The sequence below is a fragment of the Euwallacea fornicatus genome, chromosome 6, assembly GCF_040115645.1.
Source record: "Euwallacea fornicatus isolate EFF26 chromosome 6, ASM4011564v1, whole genome shotgun sequence".
Classification (NCBI taxonomy): Eukaryota; Metazoa; Arthropoda; class Insecta; order Coleoptera; family Curculionidae; genus Euwallacea; species Euwallacea fornicatus.
Window position 1 is genome coordinate 4,200,551 of NC_089546.1, and position 12,337 is coordinate 4,212,887.

Sequence of the window (12,337 nt, forward strand, 5' to 3'; positions counted from 1 at the left end):
GATATGAGACAAGCATGGCAGAAATTGATTAACACGAAATGAAAATGTGTGGAAAAAAATTACAGTATATTCTCAACAGAAACGGGTTTCTTAGATAATAAACGTGTAATACGTGAATTCAAGAGAAGTTATTACTCTAAAGGATATTAGACGTGTACTTTTTTGTACAGATCCCTTTTAAATCTGGGTGAATATGTTAGAATTACGTGCCAATGGAAAAATTAAGGATAAAAAAATAATATCTAAATTTGAACAGGAATAAACATTTTTTATGAAGGCTATAATCTCCATGTGTCCTTCATGGTAATTAAAAAAAAATCTACAGAAATGTGTGTGTGTAAAAAAGTAACATTCAACCATTTTCTGGAAAATTAAAAAATTATATTGGTTTTTTATGTGTGCATTAAATTAAGGGTTTTGTTATGTCTGTTAATATCCAATCAGTTGTCTCTCGAATTAAAAAAAAAGTTACAGTCTATTGAATAAAAATCCCATTTCCGTGAATTGATGTCCAATTAAGTCGTTTTTAATCAGGCCCAAATTTTATGTTTAAGAGTGCATAAGAATTTGGTAAATATTATTATTGTACTTGGCAATTAAAAAACCAAAATTGAAAATTTTACGTTTCATAGGCCTAATTTTGACGTTTAAATTGGCCGAGCTTGAGGATACATTGTGATTTTAATAGTATTTATGAAGTTTCAAAGGTTAAAGTGTAGAGCATTGGTTTGTTCCATAAAGATTTACCGAAATTCATTTGTAATGCCGCAATCAATAAAACGTGCAGATATACGAGGATAACCCTATAAGTACATGACCTGACAAGTAGATGGCGATTTTGTTGTTAAAAAAATTACGTTGATCTGTGTTTATTTTAGAGACGTTTTTAGTTAATGCTTTTAGAGATTTTGTTAATACAGATAAAATTGGTCATCGATATGTGATTCAATATTTTCATTTGAAAGGTCTTAGTCCATCCAACGTTAAAGGGGTGTTAGATTCTATTCTGGGGGAATCTGGTTCTTCCTTAATAAGTGTAAAATGCAGGGTGGCAGAGTTTAAAGAGCTTAAACGTGATCATATGAACTGCCAAGACAAACTCCGCAGTGGTCGATCCAATGACACTTTAGATCTGACCAGTCAAGACATTGTAGTAAAAATCCATAAAATAATACTGGAAAAGAGGCATTTCAAAAAGTACTGCACATCTAATTTTGACCAAAAAATTGGATATGAAAATTGAGTGTTCGGCAAATTCTCGCAGCAATAAAGTCGACTTTTTGAGTAGATTCATAATCATGGATGAAACATGGGTGCATCATTCCCCACCTGAGACGAAAGAGTAGTCAGAACAATGAACTCGAAAAGAGGAGAATCGATTCAAAGGAAGGCGAAAATCCTATGATCTACAGGAGAGGTGATGGCGTCAGTTTTTTGGAATGCACGTGGGATAATTTTATTGACTATCTCCCTAAAAGAAAAACAATAAACGGGGAACATTATACAAATTTCTTGAGACATTTTAGGAAAAAGCTACTCCATTTGGCGAATATAGTGTTTCATCAAGACAAAGCACCAGTCCACAGGTCTGTCATCGCGATGGCCAAAATCAATCAACTTGGTTTCGAACTTGTTCCTCACCCAATCTATAGGGCACCATTACAGTCAGACCATTTTCTATTTCCAATTTGGAAAAGATGGCTCTGCGGGAAAAGATTTGCCAATAATGAAGAGGTGGAGTTCGTGGTCGGTGCCTATTTTGAAACATTCGAAGCTTCTTATTATACCATAAACAGGGTGTAAAAACGATAGGACATCGCTGGGGAAACTGTGTCAACCTCAAATGAGACTAGGTTGAGTAATACCGTAATACATTCCAAAAAATGTTTGTCTTCAAGTGTTAGGTTGGATACTTTTGCGACTACGTTCGTACCTCAGTTAAACTTAGCCCCGCTACTGACGCCAAGTACTCTTCGAAAATTTGGGGCAGTTACAACTTTCGACTTTCCCATATCCACCCATGAATTTCATCCCGACATACAAAGAGAGAAAACAAAGTAAAATTTCTGAATTTGCTTTTATATTTTTTTTAAGAAATTCAACCTTTTCCATAATTTTTGCTATCTACAGTTTTTGTGTGACGAATTACAAGATTGGCCTTAAACAACGCGTAAGACAAAACTCAGGTAAAGTACCTTTCTAAGTAAAACATATGAAGTAGAATTTGCGCTTTTGAGAAAACTGAGCTGAAAACTACTGAGTGTGAGAAATATTCGTTTCTTTTAACGTCAAGGCTACTATGCAATTTTCAAAGTGCTGAAGGAGCCAAATTCAAAAACGAAGCCATATTATATCAATACCGGCCTCCATTATTATAGGTTTGTGGCATATTCCATCACTTAATCACCAATCTCGAGACCTACAAAATCCAATAAAACGACCAAATTTCCATCAATTAACTTCCGAACTCCCAAACTGGCATAGTGCGCCTTTTACACTAATGAAGGTCTGAAAGAAGATTTTTAATTTCCTACACTATTAAAACTTTACTAATTTTCCTGAAATGGCTCTCTGCTCTATTAACGTGCGAAAATCCAATTCCTAATTAAATTTTCCAGCTTCTTTTCCTTAATTAAAGTGATACCTATAACTGTGTAGCACCTGAGTTCCGATTGATTGTGACGTTAATTTATAATAGTTTAGTAATGTGGGTTCATGTAACATGGATAAAAGGGCAGTTCAAGTGCAAAAAGTGATATATTGGTTGTCAAAACTGATGACTGTAATTTATGGCATTTAAGCAAATAGATTACCCTTATCAGATTTTAGGTTGCAACCTCGAATCGATCGGAGATTAAAACCCAGTGAAAATCTTCTTTTTTGAAAAGCTTGATTAATAGGATTGTAGATTTGACATGCAAAAAATACGATTCCCATCATATTTTATTTCGAGGCAGCAATCAATTAATGTCAACTGTTGGCTTGTTTAGACAAAAAAGATATTCGATCGAAACGAAAGATGACGCCAATTGATAGATTGAAGAGCGATAGAAAATACGACCTGGGGGTCCCTTTATTTGCCAGGAATTTCGATTTAACTTCCTGATGGAATTTATTTAAAGTTTCATTGTTATATACAAGATTATCATGTTGTTTTAATATCTCAGAGGAAAGTCTCAGCAGAATTAATTCCGATCTACAAGACTTGAGCTACAAGAAATTACTCAGAGTATAAAAGAAGATGAAGAAGATAAATACGTGATGCAGAAGAAACAAAAAATCATTAATTCAGAACGTAAGGATGATGATGAAATTAAGGAAGAAAAAGATGCTTCAGTGGTATGACTAGCTTTACTGGTTGGTCACTATGAAACCAAAAACCAATAGATTTCTGGACTTTTGTCCAGGGTGTTACTACGATAAAATGGAGCTCCGTTTTTTTCCAGAATCGATAGTGCAAAACGTATCGTACTCGACTTTATGGTGATTTGAGTGAATCCTGTCATTGGCACGAATGAATCTTTGATGCTCTACTTAGATGTATTCTCAAGAATTTTTAACAGAAACCATACTCTAGGAGAGGTCAGTGAATTCACGACAACTCGGATTTCAGCAATTTTGAAGAATGCTGTGCAGTTGCTATTGTCCAGATATGATGCGCAAATAGATGCATAAAGCTTTACTCCAAATACTCCTCTTTTGCTAGCTTTATATCTCAAAAAACACGTGTTGATAGACGAAAGCTGGTACGTTTGGAGGATCATAGAGAAATCAAGCTTAAACAAGCAAAATTTTGAAGGAGAGCAGTTGTTCATTAAATGTGAATATTGTGCAGTTAAGGATTTAGAGGCAGACAAATGTCGATTGAAAAAACTAATTTATCTGGAAAACGCCATATTCTAATACATGAACATGACATGAAGTAAAAAGACCTTTTTTATTTAAAAATATTTGTGATGCAGTAATTTGATTTAATAAATTAAGAAATGTCATTAACAAAAAAGTTAGGGCAGTGTTTAGGTAGGAGACACTTGTATGTCATGCCGCTGACTAAAATCTACGATTATTAACAGAAAAAAAAATCCATTTTAACTTATTAAAGTGTACCAAATTCCATAATTTTGGCAAAATGTTTTCGTAAATGTTGCGAAGAAATCAGGGTTCCAACCTTAAAGGGTTCTCGTCCCCTTAAGAACCAATTTTTGGGGTTTGTTTATGAGAACATTTTTTTAATTCTTCATCTAGAATAACCAACCAAAATATTTCGACGTGTCTCAGGACATTCTGTATAGCGTGACATAGGAACATTAGAAACTAACAATGTTCATTCATCAAACACGAATGAAAAGGAATGGGGTATGGACAAATAAAGTAAAAACCTATCATGCAAGTAATGTTATGTTAAACAGAATATTTTAAGATTAAAGGGAACGGTAAAAATAGTGGAAATCACAATGGGTACACGTGGAGAAAAGAACATAAAAAAAATTCAATTTTGATCTAAAAATTATGACTCAGATAGGTAAAATATATAAAGTCGCAGAACAAAGGGTGAATGATGCAAGCCAAGACAAAACTGATTCAAGTTCTCAATTTTAAATAAAATCAAAATAAAAACTCGGTTTTACAATTATTCCTAGAATTCATAACCCTCCTATAATCCCGTAACGCTGTGATAATAATAGTAAAATAAAATTCTTGGTGATGGATTTACCAAGAAGAATGAAATTGCGTACTATCACAACTACAGCCAAATTTACCTGTCCTCTATTTGAGTGCATGAAATTCCTGAAAGTAACATTGGGAGTAGATTGAGGCTGACATAAATTCATAGCAGGTTTATGAATTCTGGAAATAACTATTGGTAATATATAACAACCAAATCAAGAAAATTGAAGCAATCGTCATTCAGATTTTTCCCGAAAAGCACAATTCAAGTTAAAATTGCATTAATTAATGCAAAATACTATTGCACTTTTAAAATGTCCTAAAAATGCTTTTATACTGCCTTATTTCTGGAAATTGCGTAAGAACCAACAACAAAATGGTTATCATTGGTTTATTGAATACCCTTATTTATGCATAATTTAAAATGTCTTTTACAAGCGGGGGAAAATGAGAACACAGAGGACAAAAAGGGGCTTCTAAATTATTAAACTGTGTCCGTTGGAATCCGTTTTGGGACTTTAACAGATAAAAGATGTATCATTCTAATAACAGATGACCATACAAAGAGCTGAATCTATTTTCTACATTCAGGGACAAGAAAAAATGTATTAATCTAATTAACATGCATAATTTGTAAATAAAACGGTAGGTTTATTTAAGCTTTGCATAAAACATATTCCTACCTAGGTTATTAATAATTCAAGAACTCCAAAATTGCATAAAATCGGCATTCTCTGATGAAAATATTGAATAAACCTTATACCCTATAATAAATGTTTAATTAACCAATAGATATTTAAAACGTTATTAAACCAACAAATAGTAAACATCGGGTAAATTGTTTACAAAATTTAAAATGTGGATATCAGCATTTTAGGTTCCACAAACAATTTAGGTACCTCATATTTGGCAGATACACTGGTGAATGGCGTTGTAATTTACACAAGAAATTAACCTGAAATAATGTGTTTGGTTTATTAATGATACTGATGCGGTACACCAATTAATTTAATGTAAAGTTCTGGAAACACATTAAAATCGTTTATTAATGAGGAATGACAAAAATTGCGAGTTAGTCATGCGAATGCGTTCAAATTAATTCCAAATATAACGGGTTTTTCACGTTACGATGATTATTTATATTGTAGTAATTTTTCCCACCTTTTTCTCACTAAGTTTGCCTTCTTTCGCGAACGCCTACTAGCAGCTTTTAAGCATTTAAAATTCCCTCTAAAAGCTCCATTTTTAAATAAATCTTCCTCCTTTTTAATCCAAAAACCCATAATCACTTCCCAAAAACATTAATTCTGCAGCAAGCAATGTAAAAGCCATTAAAAGGCTAAAGCTGCAGGTCATGAGGTCCATAGTTGCTTGAATTAAAGCCCTGCGACCATACAAATGTGTTTGCCGACAACTCCGAAAATAAATTTGAAAGTTGTGGAAGTTTTTCGACGATATTACAAAGTTAATTCGGGAACCATCCACCCAAACTTTAAAGCAATTACCAAACTACCCATAACTTCTTACTTATGACTTGACGACGAGAGTTTTCGGGTAGTATAGTTTGCAACTCTCCTGTATGAAAATTTTGCAGGTGGTAGTTTATTGCATATTTGGAGTTAAAGGAAAGTTAAACTTTTTGCTTGGCTTTGATGCAATAGTTGGCAGGCAATGAATATCAAGCGATCAAGAAATCTATCCCGGATCGTTTGCACAGGTTTACCACGAGTAAATTAATATCACGGATGGACACTCCAAACGCAAGTTAAAAGATCAGACAGAAAAATCATTGTAAAAAGCGAAAGTTTCGATTGATGAGGGATATTTTGCCCAAAACGATTGAAAGTGGGAAGACTGCTTGAAGTTAAAAAACTAAGTATGAACTTAAGAAGTGCCTAAGGAAATTTCGCGGGCAATTTTGAAAATTTCTTGAATTCGATCATATACTTTAAGAAGTACCTGGAAATTTATAAAATTTGTATCTCAACAAAAGTAAAAGAACTCTCCAAATTTCAAGAAGTTTACAAAAAATTGCTGTTTTAGGTTTCACGAAAACACTCATTGATTTTTCGTTGATTTTTCGTCTTTGTTTAATTATTAGACTCTAAAGATTTTCACCGCTGGTCAAAATAAAATTGGTAATATTTTTGTGGCGTATATACTAAAGACCAATGGAATTACTTCTTGAACTTCCCTCCACAAGTAACGTGGATCTCATCAAAGGAGGAGAGATAACTGACCAAGTGATCTTTCGGGTCTGTCGATATTGACCGAAATGGTAACTGTTGTGGACTTGTTGATGAGGACGAAGCATCGGCACAGATTTGTCATCATATACGGGGATAGTCCCCGAAGTACCCGCACTGCCATATAAATGGCAATTTTTGTTAAAAAATTGCTTATAGTACAAAGGCCTAAACGTAAAAAAAAATTATGTCTAAAGTTTGAGGGTGCTACGTTGATTTGTGTTTGCTTTAGAGACGTTTTCAATGAAAGCTTTTAGAGATTTTGTTTACGTGGAACGATGGTCTTCGATACGCGATTCAATACTTTCGTTTGAAAGGTCTTATGTTGGAAATTATGAGTATAGTTAGTGAAAATTGGGACTTACAAAACAAGAGTGCACTAACCGACCGACTTTACTTATAAACAGCAGAAGCACTACTGCAGTATGAGCATCGTGAAAGATAACAAGAAATATTTCCCTTTTTATATACATCTTAATCAGCTTAGTGCTTACACAATATGAGTTAGCTATGCCGAAATTCTTATTCATCTATTACTATTTAGACTCTAATTTTGTACATTGATTTGTAATTTACCAAATCCAACAGCTTAGTTCATCCAAAATCAGAGTTGAGTTAGATTCTACTACTGAGGAATCTGGTCCTTTGTTAACATATATAAAATATTGGATGGCAGAGTTTAAACGTGGTCATACGCGCTATCAAGTCCAACTCCGCACCCAATGAAACTCCAAATCTGACCACTCCAGATGTTGTGGTGAACATCCACAATACTGTACCGGAAGATGGGAATTTGATAAAGTACTGTAGATCACGAAGAATTGCACATGAGGAAGCTGTGCGCAAGATGAGTGTCGTCATTACTCACAACTGAACAAAAACAGCGCCGTGAGAATGTTTTAAAGGAGTTTGTGGCAAAGTTGCGCAGCGATAAAGCCGAGTTTGTGCGTTGATTCATAACCATGGATGAAAAACAGGTCTATAATTTCACACCCGAGATGAAAGAGCAGTCAAAACAATCAGCTTAAAGGGGAGAATCCGCTCCAATGAAGACGCAAACCATTCCAACTGCAGAAGAGGTAATGGCGTCGGTTTTTTGAGATGGACGCGGGATAAATTTTATTGACCGACTGTCTCCCTAAACTAAAAACAATAAATGGCGAATATTACACAAATTAATTGCAGGGTTAAAGGGGAGAAAGTGGAAAAAAGAGACCGCATTTAACGAAAAGGAATATCTTGTTTCACTGAGATAATGCATCAGTATATACTTCAGTCATCGTGATGGCCAAAATCAATCGACTTGGTTTAGATTTTTTTCCTCGTCCCTCCTATTCTCCAGATTTAACCCCCCTAGCTCACCCAAATTTTTATATCTAAACTTGAAAAAATGGCTCGGTGAAAAGGAATTTATTAATAATCAAGGGGTCGAGTCTGAGGTTGATGCCTATTTTGAAACATTCGAACCTTCTTGCCGTAAACAGAATATAGACCGTATAGAACATCGCTGAGAAAAATGTGTCAATCTTAGTAGAGCCTCCGCTGAAAAATAATTTAATATTTTTCAAAAAAATTGCTTCTTTACGTGTTAAGGCAGATACATCAGCGACTCTCCTTGTAACACATGCGCCCAATTCGAACTAACGGCAGTAATTTCTTCCTTCCTGTTAAAGTTGTTATACTCGCTCCTTCCTATATCTTGTCTTGTAAGTATTAGATGGTAACATCGGGGTTTAAAACGCTTGTCTAATCTGTTAAAAAATGCTTTAAGCAAGCTTGTTCATGCTTAGCTACAGTGCATTTCTAGTTGTCTGATGTTTCTGTCTCAGATCTGTCTGGAATAGCTCTAATATATTCGTATTGTAGTTCCTATAATATATACAGCCACGACTGCATGAAATTCGGTACACTCTTGGTACCGATAAGGAATCTCTTTTATCCTTAACTAGCTGCCTTAGTTAAATGATCGAGATGATTTAAACACCATTCTAACCTTAGATGTGTCTAGTATCCATTAGATTCTTTTGGCAATGCTAAAAACGTAGCTCTACCCTAGCCACTAACATCATAATTCCTTAGGCTCATTGCTCTCCTCAACTCTTGTTTGCCATAACTATTCCAGCCAAACGCCCTTTCCAGATAATTAAGTTCCCTTTCCAGTTGCTACGGTTGATAAATACTCGTTGCTTGTGAAGATAGGGCTTTAATAACTTGTGTTTTTTGGCTCGGACGATGGTTTGACCCTTTGCATAGATAGCAATGACTCTGCGTTCATTTTCGGTTCACCGTTTGTCCCAGTTTTCCATTTGGACGAAAGAAAGACGAAAACGAAAAACATTAAAAAAAGTAACCGGCTACATTTTTCAGTTTCCATTGCGAACTGAATCTTTATAATTATGAAGTTGAGTCCATACGTGTGGCACTTTCGATCCTTTTGGACTGGCCGAATCTTGTTAATTAACTTTTAAATTCATATTAAGTTTCTTTGTAAATAAATATATGTAAATGTAATAAATCCTTGATGGTTAGGTTCGTTAGAATCATTCTTTGCTCTTCTTCAGTCGCTGGTTCCCTTATGACGGGTCTGGTAATGGCCGCAGTCAATGATTCGCACTTTTTCTGTCCGCTGGTATATACATATGTGTATTAATCCAACCACACAAAACGCAATATGAACAAAAAGGTTGCGGAGTCTAATAGATGTTGCAGATTGAAACAAACAGAGATATCTGCTGAAGTTAAGCATGTTTTCTTAGACAATTATCAAATTTTTTCAATAGAATTAAAAAAGAACAACATTCAAGATTTATAAAAGAGGATGCAGAGACATTCAAGTACGAAACGACTTAAAGAGAAAGAAAGAACTCATCGCTATCGCTGACTGAAAGCGCGTGTGCTGTCACACTCTATCTGTGCCAAGACAAAAAGCAGATAAACAGACCAGACTTTTCAGTTATCACTTCAGTCAAAGAAACATGGAAGATCACTTCATGCCTTACCTCATGTCCTTTAAAGCAATCACTATAATTGTGGATAAAACGTCCGGAGACATTGGATCAAGCTTCATGCCCAGAAAATATGTCTATTGTGTTTATTCGGACCTTCTCCTCGACACGAAAGACATCTTAAGCTTTCTTAAAGCGGTCAGATTTTTTCTGTGCGTGGATAAAGGATCATTTATCTGTTATTTGTGGATTTTCCTTTTATTTCCGTCTACAGACCATTCGGACTTTTCTAGCTACAGATTTCAATGACAATTTCTCGAATATTCCAGAAGTCTGCAAAGGGCAGCGAGTTTACGCGTTTTTTAGAGCTATCAAAAAATTTTAAAAAACATGTACTTACATATGCATCTTCGTTATTTGATCTTTTCATTTCTTTAGGCCTGTTTGGGAACTATTCTGATTATTTTTTACTTCATTAAGCTGCCATTTCACGGAATGGGTATTCAGTTTACTGAGCGTTCAATATTTTTGGAAATCACTGGCTATCTCATTCATTCAAGCTCTAGGAAATTCTCAAAAAATACTATAATATTTCGACGATTCTCAACTCGGGCCCAACTTAGATAGTTCCGGATTTAACCAGGTTAGATAACTAGAGGAATCCCGAGGTTTTTAGTGGGCAAGTGCTTCAACGACTCCCACACTATCCGGCTTACAGAACATCAGGTCGCATGTCTCTTCAAGAATTTTTTCATGAAAAAAAGATGGGGTCTAACTTGAAATTTTTATCATATATATATATTACAGCGGCGTACTTTGTTACTTAAATATATCTACAATTAAAAAAAAGGGTTTTCATTATGTTATACATAGCAACCGATTCGTTTAATTTTTTGTTTCTCTTGGAACGTCTCGGTATTAATTTGACACTCATTTAAGCCCTAATTAAGAGATTTTGAACGCTATTCTAGCTTTGAAAGGTTACATAAGTCTATCTCATTTCTCACTGTGGTAATACATTTTCGAAATGTATTGGGACTAACGGCATTTGTTGCTTTGATTTTTTAACTTTTTCGATCCCCTCATGAATAATTTAATGGTCGTTTTAGTCATTAAAAATGTTTTTTATTACAATTCTTCGTTGGTTCAGAATTACGAATATTAAAAAATTAAGTGAAATGAATCAAAAACGCATTTTACGAATGATGATCTAGAAAGAGTTTTTCATTATTTTTCTTCATTTTGCTTCTATTTAATATAGAATATCAAGCTCTGTTTGAAGATGTGACAACCCTGGTTACTAGAAACTTGTCTTTAAAAAATAGTACATATTACTGAAAATTTTATTTACCGCGTGTTCCCTACTAGAAATCAAGTATTTTGTTATTTAGCAATAATTATAACGACAGTAATAAATTTTTGTAAGAATTTTACCGTAAAAAATTTCTGTTAATGTCTACGAGCAGCACTCTATTCGTGAAATTCTCCTTCAAATATAGCTCGTACTTCGAAAATTCTAGATAATTTTAGATCAGTGCGCATAGATGTAATCTGGATTAGAAAAAGCACCCGTGCACTATACACTTTCATATTGCTCTAAAAGGAATCGACAAATTTCAATGCACTTGCTATATGCATATGTATTATATGTATATGAAAAATTTATGCATTTGTCAAATTTGATATTTCAACAATACAATATTGGCATACCTTATACAATCATTTGCGAATTACAGTGGTAATTTGCTTTGATGTAATTATCGTTATAATTTTCATCGCTCTACCAATGTTGTCACAAACTGAAATATTTACATCCGTAAACTTTGAGGATTTGATTAATTAAGGTGTCTTCTTAATTACAAATCGTAAAGCAAAAATACAGGGTGTCTCACGGTAGCATTTACAAGAAATATCTCAACAAATCCTCTAGGACTGAAAAGAAAAGTGTTAGTAAAAAGATATAGAGTTGTGTTGGGGCTACAAACTAAAATGATAATAAAATATACAGGGTGACATATAAAGCAATGATGAAAGAAACTTGCAATTTTTTAAATGCTGCACCCTATATATTTTTGCATATTTGAGTTCTTGGTGTAATATAATAATTATATATTATATGTTAATATTAATCTTTAAATATCGTTTTCCTAGCGTGATCATATATATTTATTTTCTAACTGGACCTATTTTGTGTAAATGCAAAAATTGATTTTTTAATTCTCAAATTAAATGTGCCTAGACGTCGACTAGGAACTCACATATGGAATAATATAGAGGAAGCACCATTTAAAAAATTAAATGTTTTCGCCATAGCTTAACGTGCCATCCTGTATATTTTATTATCACTTCAATTTGTAGCCCCAATACAATCGTATACATATATATCTACGAAAACCTTTTTTTTTAATTTCTTCAAGGTTGTGAGACGTTTACTGTAAACTCTATGGTGGGACACCCTCTATATTGAGAATTTTTTAA

General features: G+C 34.0%; 1 protein-coding gene across 8 annotated transcripts in view; it reads right to left on the reverse strand.

Moving 5' to 3' along the window:
• LOC136339702 (transmembrane and immunoglobulin domain-containing protein 1-like) overlaps positions 1-12,337 on the reverse strand; it is a 263,800-nt gene that overhangs the window by 230,377 nt on the left and 21,086 nt on the right. For 7 of the 8 annotated variants that reach the window (XR_010732188.1, XR_010732186.1, XR_010732185.1 and 4 more), the window contains exon 1: positions 7,280-7,330. The exons of the other annotated variant lie outside the window; for it this stretch is intronic. The gene's annotated coding sequence lies outside the window, so the exon portion shown is untranslated. Of the gene's footprint in view, positions 1-7,279; positions 7,331-12,337 lie in introns of those variants that run through there. 8 annotated transcript variants of the gene reach the window in all.